Here is a 15,700-nt window from a genome sequence, read left to right as displayed (position 1 = left end):
AATTTTTCCTAATTCTTAAGGAGTTCAGGAAAACCGAAAACCCCTTTCTCCAACTAACTCTAAAGTCATAATTTTTAAAATTTCTCTTTTTTAAAATTTTATATTCTAACTCACCCATCCAAACAATAAAAGAAAAGAAATGCAGAGAGAATGATGGAAGATAAGTGATACGTGATGAGGATAGGAAGGAGAAGAAAAGACCAATTAGTTGAGATTGAACATAAGGCTAAATCTGTAAAAATTCAAAAGCAAGGTTAAGGAAATAGACTTCCAGGAAATCCAGGAAGCTCAGAGAGTCCCAAAGAAGTTGGACCCAAGAAGGAACACACCAAGGCACATCATAATTACATTAGCCAAGATTAAAATGAAGGAGAGAATTCTAGAAGCAGCAAGGGATAAGGGGACAGTCACCTACAAAGGAGTTCCCATCAGACTGTCAGCTGATTTCTCAAAAGAGACCTTACAGGCAAGAAGGGGCTGGAAAGAAGTATTCCAAGTCATGAAAACCAAAGACCTACATCCAAGATTGCTCTATCCAGCAAAGCTTTCATTTAGAATGGAAGGACAGATAAAGTGCTTTTCAGATAAGATCAAATCCAAGGAGTTCATCATCACCAAGCCCTTATTATATGAAATGTTAAAGGGACTTACCTAAGAAAAAGAAGATAAAAAACATGAACAGTGAAAGGACAGCAAACTCACAGTTATTAAGAACCACACCTAAAACAAAAGCAAACTAAGAGGACAGCTAGATCAGGAGCAGAACCATAGAAATGGAGATCACATGGAGGGTTAGCGATAGGGGAGTGGGAGAAGGAGAAGGGGGGAGAAGGTACAGAAAATAAGTAGCATAGATGGTAGGTAGAAAATAGATAGATGGGGGGGCAAGAATAGTATGGGAAATATAGAATCTAAAGAACTTGAGACACGTGGTTATAAACTAAAGGGGGGAATGGTGGGGGAGGGGTGTGCAGGGGGGAGGGGAATGAAGGGGGGAATAGAACAACTGTAATGGCATAATCAATAAAATATATGAAAAAAGAAAATATTGAGTTAATGCAACACAAATGAATCAACACCATTTCATCTAAGCTTTTCTAAAAACTGGGAATTAAAAATAGCACACATACATCAATGAAATATTTTTTTATTTTCCATTAGAACTTTTGGTAACCAATTTTTTTCACCTGTTTATTGGCATCTGGATATTGATTTGTTAAGGATCACAGAGAATCTCAGTAGTGGAGACAAAACTGGGTCCAAAGTTTACTAACTCTAACTAATTAATTTCCTAACTTCCTGTCTCAAAAATGTGCCTCTTTTTGATCAAATAAAGAATAAGTATTACCACAGAGAATATTCTAATTTTTTTACCAAATTCTTCTAATATAGAAGTAGGAACAATTCTTTAAGTATCATAGCTGTTTGAAATTTTTTCTTTTTTTAATATTTTTTCCAATTAATTTATTCTCCTTATAACCTCTCCCTCTGCAATCACCACAGTGTTGTCCATATTCATGAGTCCTTTTTTCTTTTCACTCAGTTCTTCCCCTTCCCCTTTACCCTCTTAGCTGTTGTCCTGCTCTCTATGAGTCTGTCTCTATTTTGTTTGTTAGTTCAGTTTGTTCGTTAGATTCCACATATAAGTGAAATCATATGATATTGGTCTTTCTCTGACTGGCTTATTTCATGAAGCATAATGTTCTTCAGGTCCATCCTTAAGTGTCGCAAAGGGTAAAACTTTCTTCTTTTTTTTTTTTAAAGATTTTATTTATTTATCTTTAGAGGGGAAGGGAAGGAGAAAGGGAGAGAAACATCAATGTATGGTTGCCTTTCGTGCGTCCCCTGCTGGGAACTGGCCTGCAGGGAACTGGCCTGCAACCCTGGCATGTGCCCTGACTGGGAATCGAACCGCGATTGTCTGGTTCGCAGGCCCGCGCTCAATCCACTGAGCTACACCAGCCAGGGCACTTTCTTCTTTTTTATAGTTGAGTAGTATTCCATTGTGTAAATGTCCCATGGTTTTTTTATCCACTTGTCTATTTATGGACACTTGGGCTGTTTCCATGTCTTGGCGAATGTAGATAATGCTGCAATGAACATAGGAGTGCTTATGTTCCTTCAAATTACTATTTGGGTTCCTTGCGATATATTCTCAGAAGTGGGATCATTGGGCCAAAGGCACATCCATGTTTAGTTGTTTGAGGTAACTCCACACTGCTTTCCACAGTAGCTGCACCAGCCTGCATTCCCACCAACAGTGCAAAAGGGTTCCCCTTTCTCCACATCCTCAACAGCACTTGTTTGTTGATTTATTGATGATAGCCATTCAGACAGGTGTGGAATAATATTTCATTGTGGTTTTAATTTGCATTTTTCTGATGATAAGTGAGGTTGACAGAAAAACTGAAATAAAAACATCTAACTTCACACTTAAAGGAACTTGAAAAGGAACAACAAACAAAGCCCAAAGTGAGCAGAAGGGTGGTAACAATAAATATCAGAGCAGAAATAAATGAAACAGAGTCTAAAAAAAGATAGAAAATGTCAATGAACCCAAGAGCTAATTCTTTGAAAAGATAAACAAAATTGACAAACTTTTAACCAGACTTATAGAGAAAAAAAGGGAGAGGACCCAAATGAATAAAATCAGAAATGAAAGAGTAGAATTAACAACTGACACCAAAGAAATACAAAGGACTGCGAGGAGAAATTATGAACAACGATATGCCAGCGAACTGGGCAACCTGGACAAGATGGATAATTCCTAGAGACATACAATCTTCTAACACTAAATCAGGAAGAATCAGAGAATCTGAATAGACAGATTACACTTATTGAGATTGAAGCAGTAATCAAAAAACTCCTAAGAAACAAAAGCCCTGGACTGGATGGCTTCACAGATAAATTTTACCAAATGTTCCCAGAAGAACTAATACCTCTCCTACTCAAACTATTTCAATAGATTCAAGAAGAGGGAAGGTTCCCAAGCTCACTTTAGGAGACCAGCATTATCCTTATTCCAAAACCATATAAAACATTACAAAAAAAGAAAATTATAGTCCAATATTCCTGATGAATATAGGTGCTAAAATCCTCAACAAAATTAACAAACCAAATATAGCAATGCATCAAAACTATCATACACCACGATCAAGTGGGATTTATCCCGAGAATACAAGGTTGGTACAATGTTTGTAAATCAATAAATATGATTTGCCACATAATAGCCACATGATCATATGAAGCCACATGAAGAATAAAAGCCACATGATCATACCAATAGATGCAGAAAAGTATTTGATAAAATCCAACACCCTTTTGTGATAACACTAAGTGAAGTGGAAATAGAAGGACACACTTAAACATAATAAAAGCGATATATGAGAAACCCTCTGCCAGCATCATATTCAAAGGAAAAAAAACTGTTTGAATTTTTTGATGAACTAATAACCCTATGTAAATATTAACTAAGAGAATTTGAAAGTCATCAATGTGTAGTAAATTTTATTTTTAATTTACAATGATACAATATAGTCATTTCAATATATTTATATATGTAAAATATAATAACAAAGTATATTAGAGTTTATAAAATAATAGTAGTTAACATTTAATTATTTCTAGTTAGAAAGATAAAAGTTTAAATTAATGTAGGAGTAAAGCAGAAGAGAGAACATGTGCTGTATGAGGTGTCAAAGGGTGGTTTCCATTTTGCTTTTTCTCAAGTATTGTCCTATATGGAATACAGTTTGTTAGTACTCACACATACATATACACGCCACGCATGTGTGTCAGAAATGTATTGCATATCACTATATGTATGTGTACATAAACCAAATAAAGTATAAAATTATCCACATTGAAAACATAATTGATAAAATTTATAAAGCATAACTTATTGATAATTAAAACATGAATAAATCATATGTAATATATATATGTAATCCCAGTAAGATCTTCATTCGATATACCTACTTTCTAATGTATGAGTATGTAATGGAAGTTTTCTGATCTTTTTCTGCCATCTAGTGGTGTACTCAATATTACGCTTTTTTTAAAAGGCCAGTGTAAAACTTTCATTGAATTGAAATCACAGATTTATTAGTTCATTGGGCAAATACAAAGTTGTGAAAAAACAAAAAGAGAAAATCAGTGTGTAAATCACATGAAACTTACATATTACATAGTCAGTTGTAAAGTTTTTAAAGGCTACTTAAAAAACCGTAGATGTTAGGCTTAGCACCAGTTGGGTGTGGCTGTTGCTTTTCTGTCATAATATCCCAAACGAAACACCAAAGAAAGGAAAAGTAAAATGCTGTAACATGATGTTTTAATGTTCTAGAGAGCTCTCATGTAGTTTGTATCTGTAATCGTACAGCACTTATCACGTGGCAGGGTCTTTGCTTTTCGGGTTTTTTTTTTTTTTCAGTAGTACACGCACTGGTTCTTTACGGTACATATCTTGAATAAATATGTGTATGGTCTCACTGACTATTTGTTGTCCTAACACTAACTTTAGGGATTAATTATCTCTAAGAGCAGTAAAAATACTTGAAATAATTTAGAAGGATAGAAAGACTATTGGCTGCATGTTCAATCTTTCCTGGTTGGGAGGGAGTGTGCCTTCTTCAGCAAAAGGGAAGCCACGAGTGAAAGTAGGTATAAATGGCTTAAATACAAATGACATGAACAGAGAGTGCTAACTCATTTCTAAAATCACATCAAAATGAAAGGTTCAGCAGCATGCACTAGTTAAAATGCTCATCATGTTCAAAGATAATATTGACAAGTTAATATACTTCTCTTGAAATGTTTACCCAGAAAAAGAGCCTGCTTTTATCTCCAGCCCTACCCAATACATGCTCTTTTGTGAACAAAGACTGGGGCATGTAAAAACTCACTGGTTCTTCACTACCATCTGTGGCTAAGAGAAGAAACTTTTCTTAATATAATAAAAATTGACATATAAATATTAAAATTTCCTGGAATGTGGAGACACTTGATAACACCTATTATGATGACCTATTGTAAAAAAGAAGGGAATTTATTATAAAAATAATGTAAACACATGACTTTGTCTTAATATTAATAGAAAAGTAAACATAGATTGTTACACATTTCCTTAAGAACGTTGAGTTTACTCATTTGAGTCCATTAGTTTCTTTACTTTTAATTTGTAAAATGATTATTTTATTTATATATAATTAGCATCAATAGTCTAGTTTTTATACCATTATATGATAACCTTAAAGAAAATTACAATTTTTATAAAACTGTACAAATGGGTAAAATGCACATTTTGATAGGAGATAATCACTTCAACATTAACTGTGGATAACCACTACTGCTTATAAGAAGCCTAAAAGTAAAACTGCAGATAGATTGTTAAAAGTTGTACCATTTTTCCAAAGAATGTAGTGAAAAATGTTGGGATAACTGATGAGTTCAAAAAGACAAGAGAAAGCACTGACATGCCTGCCATTCTGTGCTTGAAGTGCAGCAGCCCGCTCATAGGCCCCGGGGTGGGCTTGCACCTCTTTGCAATAGATATTGTATCAGGATTTTTAAAATTATATTGGAAAGAACTAATATATTTTAGTAATTATGCATAGAGATTAATGTTATCTAATATGTCATTTCTTTACTTAAAATAACTGTCAGGTACTAAAAATGTAACAGATATTTCTATAAAGTCACAGAGGTGATTTTCAAAATCGTGTTCCTCATTCGTGGTACATATGTGGCATTTCATTTATATTGTATCTTTATTCCAAAATTGTAAGCAATTGTCAAATCATTTGAAAAGTGATAAATATTATTGTACATATAGGATTGTTTTGTATAGGTCAAAATGTAATTGCCAATATGTATCACCTTATTAGGCATATTGCAAGGAGAAAACAAGTGAAATTTCCCTCCATGAAAATAAGTATCTATCCACTTATTAAACCCAACGAAGCAAAATATCATCTTGTCAGACATCAGACTGTCTAGTGAATACCCTGACCAATGACATCCAGTTCTCAGGAAGCAGCCCTTCATCATCCCAGCAATAGCAGTCACTCATAGATATGTTTTTCCAAGGCAAAGTTACTAATTTTGAACTTTAGGTAACACAATGTATTCTTTTATGCAATGCACTTTCCAGCAGCAAGGCTTCTAGATTGCAGAAATATATACACATATTAATTCTAATTTCTTACATTTTTTACATTTTATTTTTTAAACTTTCTTTATTGTTGTTCAAGTACAATTGTCTCCATTTTCCCCCACCCCCACACCCCAGCCATCCCCACCTCCCACCCTGATCCCAGCCCACCTCGGTTTTGTCCATGTGTCCTTTATAGTTGTTCCTGAAATCCCTTCTCCCTTTGCCCCATTATCCTGTCCTATTTCCCCTTTGATTATTCTCAGATTGTTCTTAATTTCAGTGTTCTTGGTTACATTTGCTTGCTTGTTTTGTTGATTTTGTTTAAAATACTTTGCCTCATTACATATAATGTACAGTTATTTAAAAATACATTTAACTTAAAAAATAGAATAATGGCTGACAAAGCTACAGAAAATGACATTCTCAATGAAGGCTGGTATAAATAAAATTGATGTAACTTTATCTGTTTGACTTTTTCTGATCATAGTACCATTTTTTACCATATAAATACATATATAAAAAGATCTAAAAACAAGATTAAAATACATGAATTTCTATTAGGCCTATATATATATATATATATATATATATATGGTATATTCAAACTATATGTGTATATAAAGCCATACATATAAATATATACAGAATATAACCAAATATAATATATGATAATTATTTATAACCTGACATTTTATCAAGAGCAACTTTTATATATTTTTTGCTTCAAGATTATTTTATGGGGTATGAATATATAACTTTATTTTTAAACTTTAGGTAACCAACTCTTATTATTAGATTTTCCCTATTAAAATTTATAAATAGGTCCAAATATTTTACCTTATTTGTATTAATTTTATTACACATGCCTAATAGTCAAGTTAAATAACAGATCATTTTAAAGATTTTGATACTTACCTTCATACTGCCATCCGGGGTTTCAATAAAAGCTCTGAGAAGCAATTTCCAAGTAGGTGTCTAAAGCCTTAATATTTTATGACCTTTGACTACATATTTCCACTCCTAAATTTTGCTCAGAGGAAACAATTCAAAATTTATACAGTGCTTTAACCCTGAACTTCATTTTACTGTCATTTATTATTTGAAAAATAGAAAATTATGTAAATACTTAAAAATACCATAATGCTAAAGATAACTATGGTAAGGAGAATATGCTTTATGAGGTGTTATATAGTTATTATAGTAACCTATAATTTATAATATAATACATTATTTAGTAAAAAATAATTTTATTAACCTTTTAAAAATGTAAGCAAACTACAAACCCCAGCCAAATACACATGTCATCATCAAGTGGCGGAGACGGAGGCCACCTTTAATTTTTTTGTCTATGAGTTTTGTTAATAAGTATGTATTGATAAATCAAGGGAAATATGTCATTAATTTTATTTTAAATCATTAACTGTGCAAATCTCCTTTTCCAAAAATCAAATCATTCTACACCAAAATTATTTACTTAGGGTGGCTTTAGCAAAATAGAAATCTAAAAATTGATGTTTGTAATTGACAACCATTGACTGTGTTCTCCTGAAAATGTCTCCTGGACTTAAGAGAACTCACAGATAAATACATCTCAAACATTTTTTTTATTTCTGTTAATGAACCTTATATAAGTACAAGACACTACAGATATTAGGAAAGGGTAAATAGTCTTATGTGGTACAGAATAGGCAAGGAAACTACTTACAGTTTGCAATAGTAGTTCCTAAACTGCAATCCAAGAAACTTCAAGGGAGATGAGAATTTTTCATGGATCAGTAGTTGTGCAAAGTATCTATAGATAAAATATGTATTTCCTATTCTATGCAATGCAAATATAAGTTTATCAAAGGGACCAGTATCAGCATAATGGTAACATGAATAAGTGAATGAATAAAACTTACATCACAAATTAGCATTAAAATTTTACTTAACATTGTATATTCATGGTATATTTTTTCCATTAATGAATGGTAGAATTACAGCTATTATTACTAGTATTTACATTTATAATTACAATGCAGTTTTACAGTAAAAACCATGATTGTTATAATAAACTATAATATTCATAGGGACCATGTGCAGTATTAGCAATAAAGATTTCACTGTCTAATCCCAAAGATAGTGATCTGAAATTTGGGGGGAATTGCATTGATAATAAGCATTCTAGAGCAGGGGTCCCCCAACTTCTGGTCCCATTAGGCACCAGGCCATGCAGTAGGTGGTGAGCTGGAATGTAATGTGCTTGAGTAATCCCGAAACCATCCTCTGTCCCCGGGTCCATGGAAAAATTGTCTTCTACGAAACTAGTCCCTCGTGACAAAAAGGTTGGAGACCACTGTTCTATAGGATTCTGTTGTATGTGATCTTTGGACCTTGCTTTTGGAAACAACACTAAGTTCTGGGAAAAGCTAAACACTTAAGAAAGAGGTTCTTGACTAAAGAGGCAACAGTACTTTTTTAGCCCAACAATAGGATTTCCAGCCTATTGGTAAGATGATGCTTTAAATAGGAAGTTGTCACCAGCAAATCCTGCTGCAGCCATTGCAGCAACCATGATGCCCAAAGGAGAGAGGCAAAATCATCATCATCAGCAGCAGCAGCAGCAGCATCCGCTGCTGGACCTCAAGTGCCAAAGTTGGAAGACACCAGAGATGAAGATGGTGGGAGCCCTGTGGGACCACCCTGCCTTCTGGGCCCTCCTCCCCATGGCCAGTGAAAAGCCTGGTGATCCCAGGTCATCCCCAAACTGGAATCCACACACATGTCCACAATCAGTAGAATGAATACATTATGTGTGCATGCAATGGGATACAACACTGCAATGAAAACAAATGAACTCCTGCTACAGGCAACCTGGATGAATCTCACAAACATGATGTTGAGCAAAAGGAGCTGGACAAAAAACAATGCAGATTCTCTTCACAGATGTCCCTCAGGATCAAGGGGACTCATGATTCTACCACTGCTGGCTCTCCCACCTTCCTGGGCAGAGGCCAAGTTTGGAGCAGCTTAGGCCTTAGGTCTGGCCCTTGTGGGTGTGGTTGGTGGGGGGCGTCAATGCTGAGCCACCTTTTCCTGGACCAGGCCATAGTAGTTCCTCCGGGGGAAGCTTTCACAAACAACAGAGATGTCCCAGAAGTCTCAAAAGCTGGTCACTTGTCAAAAATACCTGCCTACCCAAAGTTAGGCCCCAGGTTATGGAAGACAAAGCTGACTACCTTGTTTGCTGTCACTTTGCCAGAAAGGGCCGCTGTCAATACGGGGACCCCTGTGACTTCTACCACCCACACATCAATGAACCTCCTCTGTGAGACTGCTTCCCACCCAAGCTGGAAGGAGCCCTTTGTGACTTAGTGGTCATATATTTCCCTGTGGCCCTGTGATAGCTGCTGTAATTCTGTTCACCGAACATGCCCAGTCAGTGACACACACTGACTCCACTACCTCTTCCATTTGAGTCCAGAGTTGTGTTTCTTTTTTTAAAAGATTTTATTTATTTGTTTTTAGAGAGAGGGGACAGGAAGGAGAAAGAGAGGGAGCAAAACATCAGTGATTGGATGCCTTTCACAAGCCCCTTATTGGGGACCTGGCCCACAACACAGGCATGTGCCCTGACTGGGAATCAAACTGACAACCCTTTGGTTCACAGGCTGGAACTCAATCCACTGAGCCACACCAGCCAGTGCAAAAGTTATGTTTCATCACTGGTGCACAGTGTGCACTCTCTGATCAGCCGCTAGAGACTCACCTTCAGCATCCCATTTTTGTTCCCTTCAACTGCCTCCTGGGTCCTCTTCTCCCTTGCCAACTGACTGCTGAGCAGGAAATTTATTTGGTGCTGTTTCTTGTGCATCTGTCCGTCCAGACCCCAGTATTGCCCTCGATTCCTGAGCCCTGCAGGAGTTTTCTACCATTACCTTCTAGCTGCTTGTTATAAGTCCTTTTTTTTTTTTTTTATGTGGTACCCCCTGCGCCTAATGTTGGCAGCTGCTCTGTGAAACTCCAGGTTGTCTGACCTAGAGATCTCTGGATGACTGGTTCATAGTCACTCCCTGAAAGGCCATTCTGCCTGCTTTTGCATTTTGTAGTTTCGCCATCAGCATGGCCCCCACCTCTAGGGTCTGTGATCACTACAACTGGTGGAATGTGCACTCCCTCACAGCCTTTCTCAGTGTCCGTGACATTTTTGTGGCTTCCCGACACTAGAGTATTTCTGCTGAAATGAGCGAGCCTATTGGTGCCCTGTAGACTTTCCCCACATCCCAACAGGGAGAATTGGGAGACTTTTCCCACAAGACTGCCTCCCCGGCCTCATGAGATGCCCTCTAAAGCATCTGGTGGACTTCCCCATCCCCTCTATAGTCCATTTTAGTTAAGACTGTGTGTTTGTAAGGCCACCAGGACTTTTGGTTTGAATTCTCTGAATCTCCACCTGGCCTGTCTTTGGGTGGAACCTGGACAGTATTGTCATCCTTATCCAACCTCTGTCCTCTATATCCCTGGCACTGGTTGTTTTTTGTGAAAAGGACAGTGAACGGGCTCAGTTTCGAACTGGCCTTGAGGAAACAAGTCAGGAGTAGTTTGGGCAAAGGGGAGGGATGAGAGTTGTTGAAGAACTGAAAGTGAATTTCTTTCTTTTTAACATATTTTATATCAGTGATAAATGCAGTGAAAATAAAAAAGGAAGTTGTCACTAAAACTATAAGAAGTCTAATTTAATTTAGCAATAAGAACTAGTGTCTAGAGGACTAATATTATTTATAAAAATAAGCTCTGTGTGTATGTTCATGCATGCATAAGTGATTACCCTGGGGTTCTTGAAAACAAACAATTACAGTTGTTTCTGGTTTTGCTTGTTGTATTGTCAACAGAAGAATACCACCCCATTGTATATGTACTTTGCATGTCTCTGTACTTAATTTACAACAACAGGTAAATAAATATGGAAAGCTGAGTGATTACAGTTTTACAAAATTCTTGAAATTGTTAAATTTGTTTCCACAAAACTGCTCAAATAAAATCTTAGACAAGTAAAGAATCAGATTGTAATTAAACGCTTCTGTAGTAAGGCAGAATTGAACCACTACAAACACACTTTTTTTTGTAGTTATTGTTTTTGAGGTTTCCATTGTTGTTTATTTTCTGCCCTCATGTCTTCTCTATTTTCCTTTGATACTGGCTTGTAGCTAGCAGGAGACATTCTCAAACAATGATGTGATTTGCCCTTGACCCTCGCTGTGACTGTAGATTTTGTAATCTAAGTCAATTTCACTCACAGCAGGGGCCAAGGATGAAGTGTTTCAGTTCTAAAGAGCAAATTGGTTAAACTCTCCAGTTTCGGGTGTCCAAGGGATATCCATAGACATTTAACTTCCATGAATCCAAACAAAAGGCTTCTAGTCCCGGTGTGACAAATACATACACTATGCACTCAGCTGAAACAGAGTGATGCTCATTATCTGTAGACTCAAATATATTCAGACCTTGGTCATCAACCACTTTTATTATTTGCAATCTAAGCAATGCTTTGCAAAAACATAAACTTTGATTCTTGCCAAAGCTAAATTATACCGTAACATGGAATTTGGGGCATGATATTGTACAAATTTTAAATTTGTTGCATTGCAAATAGCAATCAGGCAGGCAACTCAATTATAAACTACCTCATGTCTAAATGAAACTTAGAAGCAAACTTAATCTAAATTTTTGATGAAAAGAACTCAGATTTCCCAGGCAAAAAATGTTTCAAATAAGAAGTAGCATAGTTTATGTAGAGCATGGACTAGAAATTCAAATACTTATAGGGGGTTCTCAAGCACACTGTTGTATGAGTCAGGTGGTATTAATGCAACAGGAGGTGGTGGGATCACTGACAAATCGGTTAAGGTGTAATTGTCCCAAAGGAATTTTAATTTAATTAACAAGTAATACACACATTACAACACTATGATTACAGAAAAAGCACATCTGTGGGCTTAATTTGGCCCATACAATGGAATCTTATATAATCTCTCTTTAGAGTTAGATTCAGGAATCGCCCCCCTGCCACTCGCTTCCCACCCCCCACCCCCGTCCTGAACACCTTCGTTCACTGCTAAGTCCACCAACTCAGGGACACTGCATGCAGCTCTGTCGGTCTTTTCAGCTAACGATGTTATTCTGATTAGAAACTGTTTTCAAACACATAATGTTAAACTGTAATTATTCAAATTCAGCAAGAAGGTGAATGAATACTCCTTGATTCCCAGTATATTAGAAGGTACCTAAGACCATGTTGTTAATGATTTAAGAAAGTATGTGCTCTCTTCTCATCTTAATACATAGATAACATGCTCTTCTATTAAAAGGCCCTAATACTCTGGGCTCAAGCTGGGAAGTCTGTGCATCCCAGCTTGAGAAGCTCCTACAAAGTGTTGTCCACCATGTTTTTGCAGTGCTAATAAAGTCAATAGCACAATAATACACTATATCATGAAACTAAATTCTTAGTGAACAAAATGAGAGATGGGGGTTTTGGTGGAACTGAGCTTTAGCTGCCGCACATTTATGTGGAATGTTGTCTGTTCTGCCAATATGCCAGGAAGCTTAATCTGTAGCCTCCTGGACTTGACACCTTACTTCATGATTACGTGAGACCAACTTTACCCTTGAAAATTTGGGGTAAATATTGCATCGCCATACAGTTAAAGTAGACCATAATAAATAGACCCATTTTTTTCAGGAAAAAAAGTGTTTTGATATTTTATGTGAAATAAAACTACATAAAATTTGATGTTTTATGTAACGTTTAAGCCCAGGGAAATAAATTAATCACAAAGTAGCAAAAAAATTTTGTTTAATCTACATTGTATAATTTGTTATATCTATCAAAAAATACAACCTATCAGTGCATTGAAACCATGTTTATGTGCTTTAAGAACAAACATTTCAACATAGACTGGAAGTTAGTATCTGCAACTAAAACTGATAGTTTCCTATGATTCCTCTGTGAATTTGAAGTGTAAAAAGATTCAGAATGATAAGCAGAAGTATGAATTCTCTGTATCTAAAGACAAAACTCTCTTTTATAAGGAGTAAATGTTTTTCCTCCCCAAAGACCTGAAAATATTTTTGGATATTTACAATATAAAAAGAAATTCTAGGCATAGAGACTGCTTTTTGACATGGTATTTGAAACAGAGAATTGTTACACGCCATCCCCTCACATCTAGTGTCTATATTATTCTCTTTGTAAAACAGTAGAAAATTATAACAGTGGGAAATTGTAACCCACCCCACCATTCTTTTGACATTGTTTCTGTAATTGCTGACTCTGACTAATATATATCCTGTGGATGGACAGCATGTTTGTATAAGAATCTTAGAAAGTAACTTTAAAAGATATAGACTCCTACACTAAATGGAGAAGCCAAAGAACTTATATGTATGACCCATGTGCATGAACTAAGGGAGGGGAAGGTGGGTGGGAAGGGGGTGCAGGGCAGGGGGGAATAAAGGAGGAAAATGGGACAACTATAATAGCATAATCAATAAAATATATTTTTAAAAGAGATATAGATTCCTACCTTAAAGCATCCCAGCTTTGGGAGATTTCCTGGCCTTTATCCATGGTACCAGAATGACAAGAAGCCAGAATAATGTGAAGCCAGGATGACCAAACCAGGATGATTCACACCGGACCATCATTTGCCTTACAGGAATGGACTGTGCTCAACTGCACGTAGAGAACTCTTCAAACCCCTTCCTTGATCTCTTTGTTCTGTTCCCCCCTCCCTCTTTATAAAAACGTCCACTTCCATTGAGATGTGGGGTTGGGCTTTGAGACATGAGTCCCCCATCTTCTCAGGGGATAGGCTTTGTAACTTGAGTCCCATCTTGCAGTTGGCCAGTACCTGAAAGATAACCATTTTATATCACAACTGCCTCTTAAGTACTGGCTTCCATAGCAGCAGTGAGCCAGATGTGCATTTGGTTACATCTATAGATTCCTAATTGTACATTCTCAGTCTCCGGATGGAATAGGTTTAGGCATCATGGCTCCCCCCACTCATTATTACAGCACAGAGTGTGGTATATAGTTGTTGCTCAACAAGTATATGTTGAATGAAGGAACCAGAAGAGGACAGTTCCTTCACGCACGCACCAGAAGAAGTGAAATGCTCCACAGAATTGGTTGAGTACACTGACTTGTTTTCCTTGAAAAATTTTCATAACATAGAAGAAAATTTGACAATTTTTCTAATATATGTGGTCTGATATATATGGGATTCCTAGGAGGGACAATATACATGATTTTGTTATGCAAAAATATTTCCTGTGTATGTGAAGTTAAACGAAAAGTGTGACTTTCAAAAAGTAGGTCAAATACATACTTTTGAACTATCATCTGGTATGTTCATAATTTTGATATTAAGAGAGAAAAATAACTGAGTCATATACAGGTCTAGAGAATTTATATATTGCATTTTATATTGGTGAGCACACTTGTGAAACAAAATTTTCTAAGCTGTTTTTTTAACTAAGCATTATAATGGTTAAATTACAATATTTTAAAAAAGATGTAATGTTATCTTTATAGAGGGTGGTGTTATTATGTATTTTTTCTCAGTTATCTGTGGGTTAAGCGAACCCTGTAATATTTTATGTTACATCCATTTTGAATATGTGATGATTATTTAGTCACATGAGAAGTCAGGGGAATGCAGAAAATATGCTGATGGCCGTTCTTTATTAATGTGACTGAACATTAATCAAATGGTTTGACCTGGAGGTCATAATTTTTTTATTTTCTAACTTTTCTAGAGCCATCTGCATTTTTCACTAGGAAAAAGAAACAATATATGGAAAATATTTAACTGTTTGGGAATTGCCACATAATACATCAGTAACCACACAACTGTCATGCAATACACTGAAGTTGTTACTAAAACAGCATGGTTTAATTTTGTTTTTTATTTGTTCATAAATATTTTCCACATGAATAATGTAAAAATATCTTCTGATTCAAGCAGAAACTCACAAACTCCATTTATTTCTTCTCTGTAAAAATCGTAACATGTAAGAGTTACTTAGGCATTCTTGCTAAAATTCTTGCTAAAATATGAAAATTAAGGGAAAACTTATTAAATCTTTTGGTCAAGGGAAATTTCACAATTTATAATACTACATTCACAATATTTCTTCCTAGGAAATTTTTTTCTAAAAATGTTTGAATTGAGATACGTGACTTTAAAGTGAAAAGGAGTTACAGGATTCTAGTCCTTGGAGAGGCAAATCAGGAAACTTGGGGTCTTAAAACAATAATCTTAACTAAGAAGGGCATTTCTGCTCTTCTTATTCTAAGAGAACCGACTATCAATATACATGTTGAGTTTTTCTGAGATGGTTACCTCTAAGCTACTCACCATCACCTGTCTTTTTCTGAAACATCACCCAATGTTCCTGTATGTGTTCCATAGGTCACTAGTGGAAATTTGTGATTTATACTATGATTTTCAAATTCAAGCTTATAGGTTTGGTGTCCTTAGAACCATACTTTAGCAAATT

The 15,700-nt window shown here is 35.8% G+C and overlaps 1 pseudogene; it reads left to right on the top strand.

Moving 5' to 3' along the window:
* The first annotated feature begins 8,709 nt into the window (after positions 1-8,709).
* On the top strand, positions 8,710-9,465 carry LOC119038166 (proline-rich protein 3-like; annotated as a pseudogene).
* Positions 9,466-15,700: the final 6,235 nt, after the last annotated feature.

This window comes from Artibeus jamaicensis, unplaced genomic scaffold (assembly GCF_021234435.1).
Source record: "Artibeus jamaicensis isolate MK-2021 breed Jamaican fruit bat unplaced genomic scaffold, CSHL_Jam_final contig_3114, whole genome shotgun sequence".
NCBI classification, from domain to species: domain Eukaryota; kingdom Metazoa; phylum Chordata; class Mammalia; order Chiroptera; family Phyllostomidae; genus Artibeus; species Artibeus jamaicensis.
Note: the sequence above shows the minus strand (reverse complement) of the source record. Positions and strands in the feature narration are given on the sequence as shown.